This window comes from Macrotis lagotis, chromosome 2 (assembly GCF_037893015.1).
Source record: "Macrotis lagotis isolate mMagLag1 chromosome 2, bilby.v1.9.chrom.fasta, whole genome shotgun sequence".
NCBI lineage: Eukaryota > Metazoa > Chordata > Mammalia > Peramelemorphia > Peramelidae > Macrotis > Macrotis lagotis.
Genome location: NC_133659.1, coordinates 10,935,896 through 10,952,135, shown reverse-complemented (window position 1 = coordinate 10,952,135; position 16,240 = coordinate 10,935,896). Strand labels below are relative to the sequence as shown.

Sequence of the window (16,240 nt, the reverse complement as noted above, 5' to 3'; positions counted from 1 at the left end):
GCCCTAGATCCACTTAAGCTGGCTCCAAATGGGTTTTTAGAGGACAATGAAGTGGTTTTGCTACAGCTACTCACAAAGGTCAGGCTTACTAAAGGGGAATACTTACCCAGATGTAACCCGGATCTCTCAGAATCTTAGAGAATAGCCTTACAGTAGCCAATCACACAGAGTCCACTATTGTTGACCCATTAAAGCTATGCTCAGTTTTGTTATTCAAATAATTCATTAAATGAATTTCTGACAACAAAATTTCATGAGAATGCTTTAAAACATCCACCTGGCCATGACTCATTTCTCCTTTGATGAAACTCATTTTTTAAAATGGTAATTTTTACATTAAAACAACATTCTAGGAGCAGATAGGAAAACCATAGTACACAAAACTCATTGCAGTATAGTCAGCAAAAGTCCCTAAGTGGCAACTCTGTGCTCTGAAGATTAACATTTTTTTTTTACCATCACTCACACCTTAGCAACAACCTGGTGTGGTGGTGCCTGTCTGAAATTCCTGCTGCTAAGGAGGCAGAGGTGGGTGGATTTCAAGCTCCGGAATGGAACTGTAGAAGGGGCAGCTGGATGGTACAGTGGTTAAAGTACCAGGCCTGGAGTCAGGAAGACCTGAGTTCAAATCTGTCATCAGATACTTAAGAGGTGTACAACACTGGACAAATCAGTAACCTTTTTTGCCTCAGTTTCCTCATCTGTAAAAGGAGCTAGTGTAGGGAAAATGGTAAATTATATTTACCAAGAAAACCTCCAAATAGTGTCATGACCATTGGAAATGACTGAATAACAACAATCAATCAGGGTCCAGCTCAGTATCAGTTTGATGAGTTCATGGTGAGTAAGTGGCCACCAAGTTGCCTAAGAAGTAGTGACCTGGTCCAGGTTAGAAATAAAGCAGGTTATTTAAATTTTTAAACAATCCAGAAAGCCCCATAATCAATCAGCTGCCAAGTTTTGTTGGTTTTTCATTCCCACAGCATCTTTCTCACCTGCCCTCTTCTCTCCTCTCACAGCTACCATCCTCATTGACTGACCTATTACTACAGCCTCCTAACCGGCCTCCCTGACTCATACAGTCACTCAGATCTGACCATGTCACTCCCCCGCAGTCATTCCCTACTGTTTCAAGAATAAAGGAGAAAAATCTTCAGGCTGAAATTAGAATTAATCCCTGACATGATGGGTCCCACCAAATTTTCCATTTTTATTTCATTTTAGTCCCCTTCATGTACTTTCTGATCCAGTGCAAATGGTCAGCTGTCTGTTCACCTTCTCCCTTTCTGTCTTTGTACCTGGAGGCTGCCACACCTGGAATGCACTCACTCCTCATCTATTTCTTAGATGCCACCTATATATTCTGTATACATCTACTTTATGTATATATATATATATGTGTGTATATATATATATATATTATACATATACTTTGTATATATATTTTGTATACATATACTTGTGTATATATTTTTTGTATACACATACTTTGTATATAGAGAGAGATATATATCTCTCTATATATACAAAGTTTGAATACAAATACATATCTGTGAATACATTGTCCTCCTGCATCTCTCCCTCTCCAAAGTCTCCCCCAGAAGCAAGCATGTTTCTTGTCGACAGACTGCTTATTTTTTGTCTTTGCATCTTTAGAAACTAACAATACCTGATACAAGCTAGGTACTTAATAAATATTGAATTAATTGAATTATTAACCTATTATGTGCACCATCCACAGAGAAGACATGCACATTGGGAGAAGTTATGTGGAAGATATCTCTATGCTGATTTCTTCAAAGACATTTTATTGCAAAATTCATCAGAGTTTATTTATAAGATATTTTCTCATTCTCTTTTTGAGAAAAAAAATTCTGGTATTGAAGGTGATCGTGGTAATGGCTTTGGAAAATGGCCAGTTTAATACTATTGTATGAAACCTATTTATAAATCATACATTAACAGCTGGCATCAGACCCTACTTTTTCCTCCTCTGGATTCAGCAGTGACACATCTTTTGGCCATCTTGCTAATTTGTTTTCAGTTTCATCCTAGAATATTGATTATTCTTATCTGAATTTGTATTAGAACATTCTTGAGAAGCTGTATTACCAAATGACATAATCTAGAAGAAAAGTCCAATGAAACCCACTATGTTTGCATTGAGGCCGGACCACACAGATGCAATGATAGCAAATGCCAGCTGCCTCGTATAATATGTTAACAAAACAACTACTCTTATGTATAGAGTACTTTAAAATTTACACAACAGTTGCCTTAGAGCAACTATATGAAGCGAGCAGTGCTACTGTTATTATCTAATTTTATAGATGAAGAAACTCAGGCCCGAGGAGATTAAGTAACTTGTCCGGGATCACAGAGCTAATTGCCCTTCTCACTTCCCATCTTCCCAATTCTTACAGAGGGCATCCCTGCCCTTCCAGTTCCTCAGGCTCACAATGCACTATCTCCCCCCCCACCCCATATCCAAGCTGTTGGCCCTGCCATGAGCCATGGTTTCACCCCCTGCACCATCTCTTGTGGATTTCACCCTTGACCTCTCTGTCCATCTCACCTCTGGCCCGCCTCTTCTCTTCTCTGACACGCCACCACCCAGCCCCTACCCTGGCACAGGTCATCATCTCAGGCACGGATTACTACAACAGCCTTGGGGGGGGTCTGTCTACATGCTTCAGATTGCTCCCCATTCCAGTTCATCCTCCACTCAGTCACCAAAGTGATTTTCCTAACACCCAGTTTTCATCATGTCATCTCCAGCAGCTTCCTATCTCCTCCAGGATCAAAGACAAAAGTACTCTGGTGTTCCAAACCCTTTATAACCTGGCCCTCTCCTACATTTCCAGACTTCTTTTTTTTTAGTTTTCTTTTTTTTTTGCAAGGCAATGGGGTTAAGTGACTTGCCAAAGGCCACACAGCTAGGTAATTATTGTGTCTGAAGTCAGATTTGAACTCAGGTACTCCTGACTCCAGGATTGGTGCTCTATCTACTGCACCACCTAGCCACCCCCAGACTTCTTAAAATTTACTTTCCTTATTTATTCAATCCAGTGACCTCCCGGGTATTCCTGAAACACTAATTGGCCTCTATGCATCCTTCCTACATCTGGAACTCAACTCCATCAGCTTTCCCTGGCTTCCTTCAAGATTCAGCTCAAATCCTATCTATAAGAGACTTTTCCAGGTCCTTAATGCTGCTAATACCTTTCTTCTAAGATCACCTCCCATTTAAACTGCCTAAATCAAAGTAGTTTGCATGTTGTCACCTCTATTAGATATGTGAACTCCTAGGGAGCACTGAGGTGTGTTTTTTCTTTTCTAGGGGTTAAAGACCAGGTAGTTCAATGGCTAGAGTGCTGGGACTGGAGTCAGGGGGACCTGAGTTCAAGTCTAGCCTCAGACACTTAGGAGACAGGAATAAATAATTATAAAGCATCTACTATGCGGTCAGCATTGTGCTAATAAGCTCTTTATAAATACGATCTCATTTGATGCTTACAATCATTCTGTGAGGTAGGCACTATTATTCCCCCTAATTTACAGCAGAGGAAACGGAGACAAAGAAAACCAAAGGCAGCTGCCCTCAAGGAGCTCACAACTTAATGGGGAAAAATACTAAGTAAACAAATGCATAGTTATCTAAGAACATAATTGAGAAAGCTATTTTACATATGTAAGTTATTTATTATCATCGTTTTCTGAGACATTTAATAAGGCACATAGAAAGAATGGATGGATTTCAAAGGAAAAGCGCTAAAATTAAGAGAAGATGGGAAAGGCTTCATGTAGAGATTATTATGTTAATTGGGGCTTGAAGGAAAGCAGGAGGCAGAACTGAAGAAAAAGAACAGTATCGGCCCAGAGGACAGTTGAAGAAAATCTCTAAAACAAGAGATAGAGAGTCTTATTTGTGTTGAGAGGGTCAAATAAGTCAATCTCTGCCATGCACTTTGCAATCCTTAAAATGCTACAAAAATGTTAGCTATCACCATCCCATCATTAATTTAACAGTTATTAAACACTGTGTGTTGGGTATTGTTCTAAGAGCTGGGGATAAAGGCAAAAACCAGTCCCTACTCTCAACAGGCTCCCATTTTAAGTTACTGTTGATTGACTGGCATACTGAATTTGCCAGAGATTTTACGAGGTGGTCTCCATTTAGTCAGACAAAAAGTATTTATTAAGTACTAGGTACACTGACCTATAGCCCAACCAAGGATCTCTAACCCTTTCCTTGCTTGGCTTCCATCAGCTCCCTCAACCAGGAAATCCATTCTCATCCAACTGCATTATTCCTGTGTGAATTTAGAAATGGCAAAGGTCTAATAATTCCTGACTCTTCCCCATGCCTCACCTTCTTCTGGGGGTTCCCAAGTCAAAAGTACAGTGAATCCCAGATATCAGGAATGTACACACTACATGATCCCAAGTCCAAGATTGACGTGTCACCAAAACTGCACACCACCTACCAAAGGATCCAATCCCAAGACATCTTTCTTCCTAAGTGGCCCCTATCCCTTCTGCCTCTAAGAAAATGATGAAAAAGGGGTGATCAGAGATATAGAGCTGGGAGGAACTCTGGAGATACCCCAGTTCTAAACTCCTCCCTTGACAGAGGAGAGGAAGTGATTTGCCCAAGTCATGTCAGGTGGTTCAGTAGGATATTAAGGATTCAAACCTAAGCCCTCCTGCTAACCAAATAAAAGCTGCCATTCAGAAACTGCCAAGGGCAATGTCCATCCATACAGAAGAGAGTAGTGATTCTCATGCTGACAGGCTTCATTTCTTGTTGGTTAGAAGGAGGAAGGGAAGGAGGGTGGTTCACTAGACACTAGTTTGTCTAAACCTCTGACATTATTTAAACATCATATAATTTCTCACAATCCATCCTCCAGACATTGACTGGCAGCAAGGGAGATGAAGATCAGAAAGAGACTTTTAGGCCAAAGAGATCAAAGGACCCTAGATTTAGTTAGAAAGGACCTTAAGAATCCACTAAATCCAACCCTTTTGTACAGATGAAGAAACTGATGCAGAGCTAGGCAGAATTTAAACCCTCTTCCTAAAGGGAGGCCTTTAATCAAGTGACAATTCATCAAGTAACAATTATTTTTAAAGTGCTCAGAATGAATGAAAGTGCAAAGAATGAAATGATTTCAATTTCAATGAACCTATAAGATAAGTACATATGGACCATATATGGTATAAATATAAAGTGAATAAATATAAATCTATATACATATATATGTGTATATATATATATATATATATATATATATATATATATATATAAGGTTAAACACAAATATTTGAGAGGGAGAACATTTGTATTTTGGTGGGGGGGAGGAGCAGGAAAGTCTTCATAGGGAAGGCAGTTCCTCATAAAGGGGGAAAAAGGCTCTAACAAGAAACAGCCTGGTATAGTGTGGGAGTCTTTTGCGAGTTAGTAATCCCATTGGCAATCTAGTGAGTCTATAGAACCCTCCTCAGAAAAATGCATCTAAATATTTAAAGAAATGTTTAACTTATATTAGGGATTGATGGAAAAAATAAAGATGCAATTCTCCTCCTCCCCCCACCATCCAAGTTTGTGGACCCCCCCAGGACATCAGGTTAAGAATCCATGGTATATTGGGAGAGAATGCTGGTCCAAGAATGAGAAGAGATTCTATTCTCTTTTTTCTTTTGCAAGTCAGTGGGGTTAAGTGACTTGCCCAAGGTCACACAGCTAGTATCAAGTGTGTGAGACTGGATTTGAAGTCAGGTTCTATTCTCTCAGGGGACTTGCCCAGAGTCACATTGCTGGCGATCATCTACAGTTTCCTCCTAACTCTCAATTAGCAAACATGCTCATTACAAATGATTTTTGGCTTTTCATTTGTTCTGTGTTGCTAAAAGTCTCAAAGGTACCTCTGTTTAACAATCTAATGCAAGCTTTTTAATGAGCTGGCAGCCTTACACCCCCTGGGCCCTGCCCCACCCCACCATGGTGCTTTCAAATTAGTTTGGCCAGGAACACTCTACAGCAGTCTACCCACAAGGCATAGGCAAAAACCTTGCTTGTGAATGGGTGGCAATCAGACCCTTCTAAGTTAACCCATACAGCTTGATGTGAGAAAAGAAGCACCTCAGGAATATCGGACACATCTCTAAAGAAGTGAAGAAACAAAGGGCAGAGGAGAACACAGTGGGATGTTGTTTCTTTGAATTTTTTAATCCTTTACCATATGTCCAGGCTTTTCTCAACCTCATCTCCTCATCATGCTTACTTTTCCCCCAAGGAATGGGAAGGGAAAATACTTCTTGATGATTAGTGTAAGCTCAGCTGAGAATTTTAAGGGCCTGTCTCCAAGTTCCAGAAATAGTGCTAAGAGGGCAGGCGGTCCCTCTGTCAATACCCTGAATGAGTGGGTATGCCAGGGCTGAAGGAGCTTTGAAAAATCCCCACTTACAAATGTGTGTGCATGAGCACACACACACACACACACTCTCTCACTCACTGACCAGGACCTTGAATTCTATTCCAGCATTAATAGCCCTCTCCCACATACCCCTACACTGTTGGTGGAACTGTGAATTGGTCTAAGCATTCTGGAAATCAATTTTGCTAAAAATGAGACATAAACGTCCATACCTTATGATTCTGAGAGCCCACTGTGAGGCATAAAACAACCTAAAGGAAGGCAGAGAAAGAAAGAATCCAGATTCATCAATATATTCATAGACAGTAGTACTATTTTGTGGTACTAAAGAATCAGAGGGAAAAAAGGTTCTCATCAGTCAAAGAATGTCTCAACATGACTGCAATAAGAGAATATAATACATCATAAGATATAATAAATACGAAGCCAGAGGAAAATTTATATGAACAGATGCAAAGTCAATAAAAGCAGGAAACAATACAATACTCATGAAAATAAGAAGGAAAGGGGCAATGGGAGGCGTGTAACCCAATGTTGTGGAATTAAGAGCAAGAAGCTTGTCCTTAGAAAAGAGGTAAGAAAATGTAATTCCTTTCCATCATTGCATGGGTGAAGGACCATGGATATGGAATATGGCACCCACTGTCAGACGTGACTGAAGTGTTCTGTGTTCTCTTTCTTTTTAAAATTTCTGTTACAAATGGTAGCTTAATAGATAAGGAGGGGGCGGGGCATATTTGGAAATGATGGTGATATAAAAACAAAAGATATCGTCAAGCCGCATCAGTAAAAAATATGATTAAAAACAGGGCAGCTAAGTGGTGCAATGGTTAGAGTGATGGCCCTGGAGTCAGGAAGACCTGAGTTCAGATTTAACCTCAGACACTTACTAGCTGGGTGACCCTGGAAGCAAACTTAGAAACCAGCAACTATAATCTCTTTATCTTGATAGCTAAGGAAACTGAGGCACAGGGTCACCCTGCTAGGAAGTGTGTGAAGCAGACCTTGAAGCCAGGTCTCCACACCCTACAGGTTAAATCAGGTGACACTCAACCTCCCTCCCAGAACTGTTGTGAGGACTGGAAATTCTAAATATAGTAGGTACTATACAAATGTTTGTTATTATTGTTATTATTACTAAAAACAAAACACTATCCTTAGTTGCATGATTCTTCTGCCTCCCTGGCTTCTAGATATCAAGTAGCAAAGTAAATTCTCTCCAAAAACTGCCATGTGAAACTCATAAACACAAATTTCTTATCTGGTTTCCATTTTCCCCCTCATTTCTAACAAGAAATGAAAACAGGCTCAAATATCATAGGCACAGTTCACTTCTCAGTCCATTAAAATATTAAAACATTCTGTTATACAAATAGGAGACACAATTTCCCAACCCAAAGCAGCTCCTTAAGCTTTACCCTCTTGCCTTTACATATGCATCTGTGGGATGACTGTTCGGTATCACATCCATCCTGGAAAACTCAGAAGCAGTGACAACAATTACTCACTCTCATCATGACACAGTGGAAGGATATTGGGTATGAGATCTTGGATGTGATGGGGGCCAGAAGTACTGGGTTCTAATTCTGTCCCTCTCTAGAACTCTCTGGGTCCCAGTTTGCTCATCTGAAGAATTAGAAGTTGGCCTTTCTAGAGAAACCATTGCAAATATTCTAAGGAGTTGACAGCTAATTAAATTTATTTGCCTCCCTAGGGAGTCCCTCTGAATGGTACTGGACACTTAGGAATCATTCATAAAGTACCCAAAGCCACTACTTCCTTTCTCATATTGGAATTAATTAGGATGACAGAAAAGTCCCCTAGCAGTTTCAAATTGGCTTTTTAAAACAACTGTCTCAACGCTTCTGGAAATAATGCAAAGGAAAGGTCAATGAATAGAAAACCAGCTACATTTTGAACAAATCACTGGACTGCTTTGTCTCAGTTTCCTCTTCTGTAAATATTTCCTAGGATCCTCTTACACAGTCTCTGATTTCAATAAGTTAGCTGACTTCATTAACTATGTAAGATAACTGAAGACTGAGATTAAGATCACATATTAAAACCAGAAAGGATCTTAGAGGTCATCTGAGTGAAATCCCTCATTTTCCAGATGAGGAAACTGAGGCTCAGAGAGGATATAACATCTTGGGATCATAGATTTAGAATCTGAAGAGGCCCTAGAAAACATCAGGCATCATCCCTTATTTTACAGATGAGGAAACTGAAGCCCAGAGAGGTCAAATGATCATGGATTTAGAGCTGGAAGTAATCTTAGAAACTATCAAGTCCAATCTCTTTATTTTAACAGCTAGGGAAACTGAGGCACAGAGTCACACTTGTAGTAAGTGCATGAAGCACACTTTGAATCCAGGTCTTCCTGCCTCTAAGTCTGAGCCTTACAGGATAAACCAGGCAAAAAACACAGTCGAACTGAGATTTGCCCATAAATAACTAGTAAATCTCAGGCAGAATTCTAGTTCTGATTCCAAGGCAGACACTCTATCCTTAGGTCATCCTACATTTGCAAGTGCTGCCATGTTTAATGTACCTATGAGGACAGTGGTAGCCATAAGGGTGGCAATGGTCACGATGTTTCTTTGGGACCTGACCTACTTCCTTTCCTAGCTCCCCAAGGTCTGTGCTAATGAAGACGACTGTTTCAAGAGATGCTCTCATTTGGGAATTACCTTTTAAATTGGAAAGATAACACTTTATGAAATGGTCCTCTATTCTCTTGGCTGAAAAGCCAACTGCAAACTCAATGAACAATAAGGCAGAACTCTATTCATTACGTGGTACTGCAGTGCCCTGGGGATGCCAACAGTCCATCACTGAAATGTATCCGACACTGGGCACCAGCTCCAGAAATGGAAAACTGTTGTTTTAGGCGATCCAGGTTAGGTTCAGCTTGCATCCTTGCTCCCAATCTGGAGCCTGCTCCTGGGGTGACAGAGGCAAGGACGATTTGAGACACTTGTCGGTGTGATTTAGTTGAGCTCTTACTTCCCACCAGGCTTGCCATCAGGGATCATGTCCTGCCTTCCCTAATCTGTTTATTCCATCTGAGCTTCATGAGATCGGATTAAACAGACAGAGAAAACTGGATAAACCAGGGACTTTTCAAAGGGTATTAGAAACCCTAGGCTAGAATGAATCTGAGGTTTTCTTTTTAAAAGGGAAAGAAAAGAAGCCCCCTAACATTCCTTATTATGTCCTTGGGTCGGTTACTGGATAGTGTCAACGACCTAATTGGATCTCTGTATACTGAACGATTCAAATTCTCAAGCACTGACTGGGCCCTGGGGATACAATCTGTAGCCCAATCTTGTGCCTACATCCAACCTATTATCTCAGGATTGACCATCAGATCCTGAGTAGACCACTGGAAACTCTTCCCTGCCTAGTCCTTTCCTATGGATTCAGACCGTTTTGCCCAAAGATGCAGCTCCCTCTGGTCCGTCTGTTGATCCTCCCATAAGCCCCTAGTGTCCATCTCCCATCATGTCCGAGTTCCCTGTCTTTCTACCCTTCTCCTCTGTGCTGATCTTCCATCTACTCTGGAGTTATTTGGACGTGAATTCCCTGAGGGCAAGGACAGGGTTCTGGTCTCTCTTTGGATCCTCAGGGCTCAGCATGGAGACTGGCATTCAGTTAGCGCTTACTAAGGGCTTCTTTTTCTTGACTCCCAGCACTCAGCAGCAACAGGAGGTAGCCAGACAGCCATGATGGGGAGGATGGCCAGAAAAGCAAAGGGCAGCCACTCCCACAGGTGGTCCCCATTGACAGCCTCTCAGGGCAATCTGCTCTACTCTGCTCACCTCCCTCCTCCATGGTTCCTTTCCCCCGTTAGAATAAACTCTTGGAAGGCTTTCAATCTTTTTTTCCTCAGCTTTTAGCACAGTCCCTGTTCCACTTAGTACAAATGTTTTCATTCATTCATTCATTCATTCATTCATTCATTCCTGCAGATATGAATTACAAAGAATAAAAAAGGCCTTAACACACAAAATAGAAGATTCTCAAATTCAGTCACAATAGGTTAAGAAGAATAACTCGACTCTGCTACAGCATCCTACAGGAGAAAGTGTCTGACATTCTGTTGTGGCACACTGGAGTCTCACATGTGGGTTATTACTTGCAATATTATCCCCATTTTACTGATGAGGAAACTGAAGCTGCTGATGACTCATCCCAAGTCACCTTACTACTGTGAACATAGGTTTTAACCCCCAAATCCTCTACCCAACCTTTAGGAGCACAGAGGGAGAGCTGGGAGAAATCTTACTGTCAGGGACAAAGGAGTCGCAAAATTAGGGGTGAGGAAGACCTGGGTTCAAGTCTAGCCCCAGTCATGAATGGGGTGAGTCACTTCATCTCTTCAGATGTCAGCTGCTTCCCCTAGAAAATGAGGGAGGTAGCTTGGATGATCCCTTCAGCCCTGAATACAGGAGCTCAATCCATAGCGAGATTTTTCCTAAGACACCTTCCTTTTGTCAGAAAACTCCATCTCTCATTTCCAAGCATTGGGTGTGTGTGTGTGTGTGTGTGTGTGTGTGTGTGTGTGTGTGTGTGTGTGTAAAATTCTCATCCTACTCATCTCTACCTTCTGGCTTCCCTGGTTTCTTTCAAGTCATTCAGTCAATATACATTTATTAAGCTTCTATAATGTGCCATATTACAATAAACTCTGGGGGATATAGAAAGAGGCAAAAGACAGTCCCTACCCTTAATATAGTAGGGGAAACAAAAAGCAACCAAACAAGCTAGAGAGAAATGGGAAAAAAGAGGAAATAATCAGCAGAGGAAAACACTGGAATAAAGAGGGGTTGGGGAAGGTTTCCTATAGACACAGGTGGGATTTCAGAGAAGCAGCCAGGGCAGTGAGGCAGGAAAGGCAACCAGAGCAAATAGTGGGTGGGTAGGTGGGCATGCTGGAGAACGGGCAGTGGGAGATCAAGGGACCATTCAGGAGATGGCCAATGGCACCAATGAGGGGACATGTCAGGGAGGAAAGGTGCATGAGGACTGCAAAGGGAAGAGGGGGCAGATTAGGGAGACTCAGAATGCCAGAGGATCGGGGGTTGGAGTTTGGAGAGGAGTTAATTGAGTATGGGGGTGACGTGATCAGACCTCTGCATTGGATTGGATTGGGGAGGGACTGCAGGCAGGCAGCCCCACCAGGCGGCTATTACAATAGTCCAGGCATGATGTAATGAGGGCCTGCATCAGAGTGGTGGCAGTATCAGAGGAGAGAAGGGAGGATAATGGAGAAATGGTGCAAAGGTGAAATCAACAGGCCTTGGCAACAGATTGGCTATGGGGGGGGAATTAGTGGGGAGCCCAGGATGTCACTGGGAGCCTGGGGGTGCCCTTATTGGTAAGAGGGAAGGTAGACGAAGGAAAAGAACAAGGCCCTACTCAAATCTCCCCTTCTACAAAAATCCTTCCCAAATCCTCTTTAATCCTAACGCCTCTGTTGATTAGTTCTAATTTATTCTGAATATAGCTTATTTGGGCTTAGATGCTGACATGCTGCCTCCCCATTAGACTGGATTTTTTTTTGCCTTCTCTGTATTCTCAGCACACAGTAGGAGCTTAATTACTGCTCACTGACTGATGTGACTAGCCAAGGTCATAGGATAATGAGTAGCAGCCTCAAAGCCTGGGTTCATTCCAATGTACCAGATTTTCTTTATTGGTCTGAAGAAAACAGGATTGGGTAAATGGCATCCACCAGGCCATGCCATTCATTTTCTTCCCTCTTTTTCCTCCATCCTGCTGGTAGGGGGAGGTCAATTCTATGGTTGTGATTGACCTGTCTTCTAGCTTTTTTTGCTTGGTTTTAATGATAGATTGGTTTCTAGACTGCAGATGAAGGCTGCACACACACACAGACACACAGACACACAGACACAGACACACACACACAGACACACACACAGACACACACAATCACCAGGTCTTCTGACCAGGCTTGGATGAATGAACTCCTTCTCTGCAATCGTGATTAACACTTACTCTGAGAGCAGGCAGGTAGTTTGAAGAGGAGGCCGTTGGAGCATTAATGCACCTTTTAAACCCAGGGCCAAGAAAGAGGAGTGGAGGGGGGAGGAGAGCAAAGACACCCATTGAGATCTGGCCTTGTGACAACCTCCAAAAAGATTCATTATAGACAATATATTCAGTCTGGGTTATAGCTGTGCCAGGAAATGTAAACACCCTGTCCCCAAAGGCAGGAGGTGGGGAGAGAGGAGTAAATGATGGGAAGGAAGCTGATCCTGAAAAGTTTATCCAACTCCACTCGCTGGACTCTCCAACAAATTCCAAGTTTCCTTCCCACGGCCAGGCCCGCCATTTAAGAACGACAGGGCCCTTGCGCAGGGGGAGGGGGGCAGAGCCCGAGGCCGCCCACCAACCCGGCTTCGGGGGGCTTTTCCGGGCCCTGGGGGAGCCCCGGGCCCTGCAGGCGGCGCCGGCCTTGTCACTTTCCTCGTCAATGGCTCGTTTCCCCGGAAACCTCAGAAACTGACGCTTCCCCTTCCTCGGGGAATTTATGAATGGCCCAGGGGGAGCGGTCCGGGCCCCGGGCCCCCCGGGCAGCCCCGGCCGGAGACCCCCGCCTCCCGGCCCCTCTGGGCCGCCTTCCCCGGGAAGAGGAAGGCCCGCGGCGGGCCGCCGGGAAGCCGGCCCTGGCTTTTCTCCACTCCACCCCTCCATATGGTCGGGGAGAACACGCGTGGCCGCCCCTCCCCCATCGGATCCCTTGGTGCGGTGCGTGGGAAGTCCTGGGTTCCGGTGGCCGTGGCTGGCCTTTCCCACCACCCCCACTTCCCCAGGCCTGGCTTTTCCCACGCCAGTCCCAGTTCGGGCTCCCCACGTCTCTGGGCCCCCCGGATGCTCCATCGGGGGGCCCGCTATGCCCGGGTACCCTCCTTCCCCTCTGTGGAGGGGGGGCTGCGGGAAGGGGGGGTGAGCGAGGAGAGGGGCGTGGCACTCCCCACCGGCGCTCTCTGCCAACCTCTCTTTCCTGCAGCCCCCTAGAGTGGGCAGCGCCCTCCTAGCCCGCAATCCCTGCCCCCTGCCCTGGCCTGGGGTGAGGGGGCATCCTGGTGGGGGACGCACCCAGGGCGGAGGAGCTGGGCGGGAGGAGGGCAGCGTTCCCGCTGCTCCTCCCCATCCCCCAAGGTGGGCACACCCGCCCGGGTCCGAGGGCGCCCCCAGCCCGGGGCCCCCCTCCCCAGCTCGGCGCCCAGGGCACACGCACGCCCTCTCCTGGCCCGGGGCTCGGGGCACCCCGTGTGCCGAGCCAGTCTCCGCCCTCCGGGCCACTCACGCCTGCCTTCCTTCCTTCTTTCCCTCCCTCCTTCTACTGCTCCCCCGCCCCGGAGTTGGGGCCCCCGGCCCCCCAAATCAGCACCCGGGGTGTCCCCCCGGGCCCCACTGGCCAGGGGGCCTGGCTCACCTCTGGCCGCAGCTGCCGCCGAGGGACTGTGCTCCGACCTCTCCTCCTCCTCCTCTCCTCCGTCCCGGCTCCGCCTAGCTCTGGGGGAGGCGGGGCGCACGGACAGACGGGCGGAGCGGTGGCGGCACGGCGCCGGGCTGAGCAGCAGCCTTGGCCCAGGCTGCCCGGCCCCCAGGCTCCCTCCTCCCTGCCTCCTCCCTCCCCGCCGCCTGTGCCAGGCCCAGACACAGGCTGCAGCACCGGGCTTCCCACCCGGGGCAAGGCTGTCCACACTTCCAGAGGGCGGCCCCTGCCCCAGCCCCAGGCCCAACTGGCCTCTTTCGGGAGCTCTCCAGAGGCTGGGCCCACCCTGGGGCGCGGAAGATCTTGGGGCCCTGAGCCAAGCCTCCTCTGGAGCAAGGAGTTGATTCGGGGAGAGCCAAGGACTGGGGGGCCTGGGGTTGCTGTCCTTTGTTTGTGGAGGCCCCTACCTGCCCGGGCCATGTGGCTGTCCATTGACTGCCCTGCCTGCTGGGAGAGAGGGAGGCCAGGGCTGGGGGAGCTGGCCAGTGTCCGTACAGAAGCAGGAAAGGCCACCGAAGCCCGTCCACTCGCAGACGTGGCCTTACACATACGTTTGCTCTTTAGTGGGTGGCGAAGGAATCAAAGGCAGGGCCGCTGCCTTCTTTCTGTGTGACCTTGGGGAGCTCCATCCCCCTCCTCTGTGTCCCTTAAATGAGGTGACCCGACCAAGACGGCCAAGACCCCTAAAGGTTCCAAACAGCCTGTCCCCATCCTTGGACAGCAACTGGTGACTTAGAGTCAGGTGACCTTGGGGCAGCTCCCCATACAAACTTGGGGAGATCATTGTACTTCTCCCAAACTCTGGGAATGAGGGGGTTGGACTGCAGGGCACTTCTCCAAAGGGGGGGCCACTAGGTGGCGCCTTCCTGAATAGCTGAACCTCCAAGGACCTTCCATTCAGGCAGCCACCGCCCTAGTTCAGGTCCTCATCCCCCTTCTATGGAACAATTGCAGTAGCCCCTAATGGTCTCCCTGCCTCAATCTCCCCCTTCTCCAGCCTCTCCTCCAAACAGATACCAAAGTGATTTCCCATAGCTTAGGTCTGACCAGGTCAGCTCCCTCCCCTTCCTGACCTACACACTCAATAAACTCCTTTGGTGCCTCAGGTACCCCCAGATGAGGGATTCTTAAGCTTTTGTCCGCTGAAGCTCCCTAGGGGTCTGACTAAACTGATGGATCCTTTTCAGAATCAGATGGGCCCTTTCCATACAGCAGATAAACACAGGATTACAAAAAACAAAAGCAATTATATTGGCATAGCCATTTTTTTTAAGTTCACAGGTTAAGAATCTATCTAAATCTGGGGGTATCTGTGATGGAGAATACCATCTGTATCCAGAGAAAGAAGTGTGGCATTTGAACAAAGACCAAGGACCATTACCTTTGATTAAAAAGAACCCTGTAATTGTATTATGTAACTTTGCTATCTCTTATTATTTTATTTTTTTCCCTTTAGGATATGATTTCTCTGCCAACACATTCAACTTAGATCAATTATAGCATGGAAACAATGCAAAGACTAACAGACTGCCTTCTGTAGGGGGGGAGGGATGCGAGATTAGGGGAAAAATTATAAAATTCAAGAATGAATAAATTCAAAATTAAAAAAAGTCTCTGTCTAGAATCAAATAGAAATTTCTCCTCTTCTGGGAGGTCAGTCCCTTCCCTTCCGGGCTCAAGCAGCTTCCTTTTTCCGTATTCTTGCTATTTCTCACACCTGATCTTTCATCTCCCATCTGAGTTCTGTGCACTGTCTGTCCCCTGTGAATAGAATGCCTTCTTCGCTGCCCAGATCTGCCTCTAAGAACCCTTGGTTACATTCAAAGCTGACCTCAAACACCACTTCCACATAAGGCCTAGTCTGCTTCCCTCCACTGCTAATTCCTCCCCTCCATCCAATTATTCTATGGATATTGTATCCATGTTTTTTTAATATAAATGCTGCTGCCCCTATAAAGTGGAAGCTCTTTGATGGGAGAGGGGCTTCATTTTGATACTCTGGTACGTAGCCCCAAGTCCATTTAAATGATTATTTTGACTGTTAAGAATATTTTCTTTGGCCAATGTTTGATTGACCAATTAGAGAGGGTAGAAGAGGTTCTATTGCAGACAGGACAGGGCTGTCAAGTGTTTGAACAAGATAGCCTTCCCTGACCACACTGTGATCTTCAAAAAATTGCTATTCCTCAGAATGAGAATGGATGTTCCAAGAGAAAGTTTCAACACCAGTGATCTTTGCCCTGATAAAATTTCAAATATAAATTTATGTCTG

General features: G+C 45.4%; 1 protein-coding gene across 1 annotated transcript in view; it reads right to left on the bottom strand.

Moving 5' to 3' along the window:
* The window catches only part of GNG12 (G protein subunit gamma 12), a 140,409-nt gene extending 126,419 nt beyond the window's left edge, over positions 1–13,990 (bottom strand). The window contains exon 1 of the mRNA XM_074221213.1: positions 13,906–13,990. The gene's annotated coding sequence lies outside the window, so the exon portion shown is untranslated. The remainder of the gene's footprint in view (positions 1–13,905) is intronic.
* Positions 13,991–16,240: the final 2,250 nt, after the last annotated feature.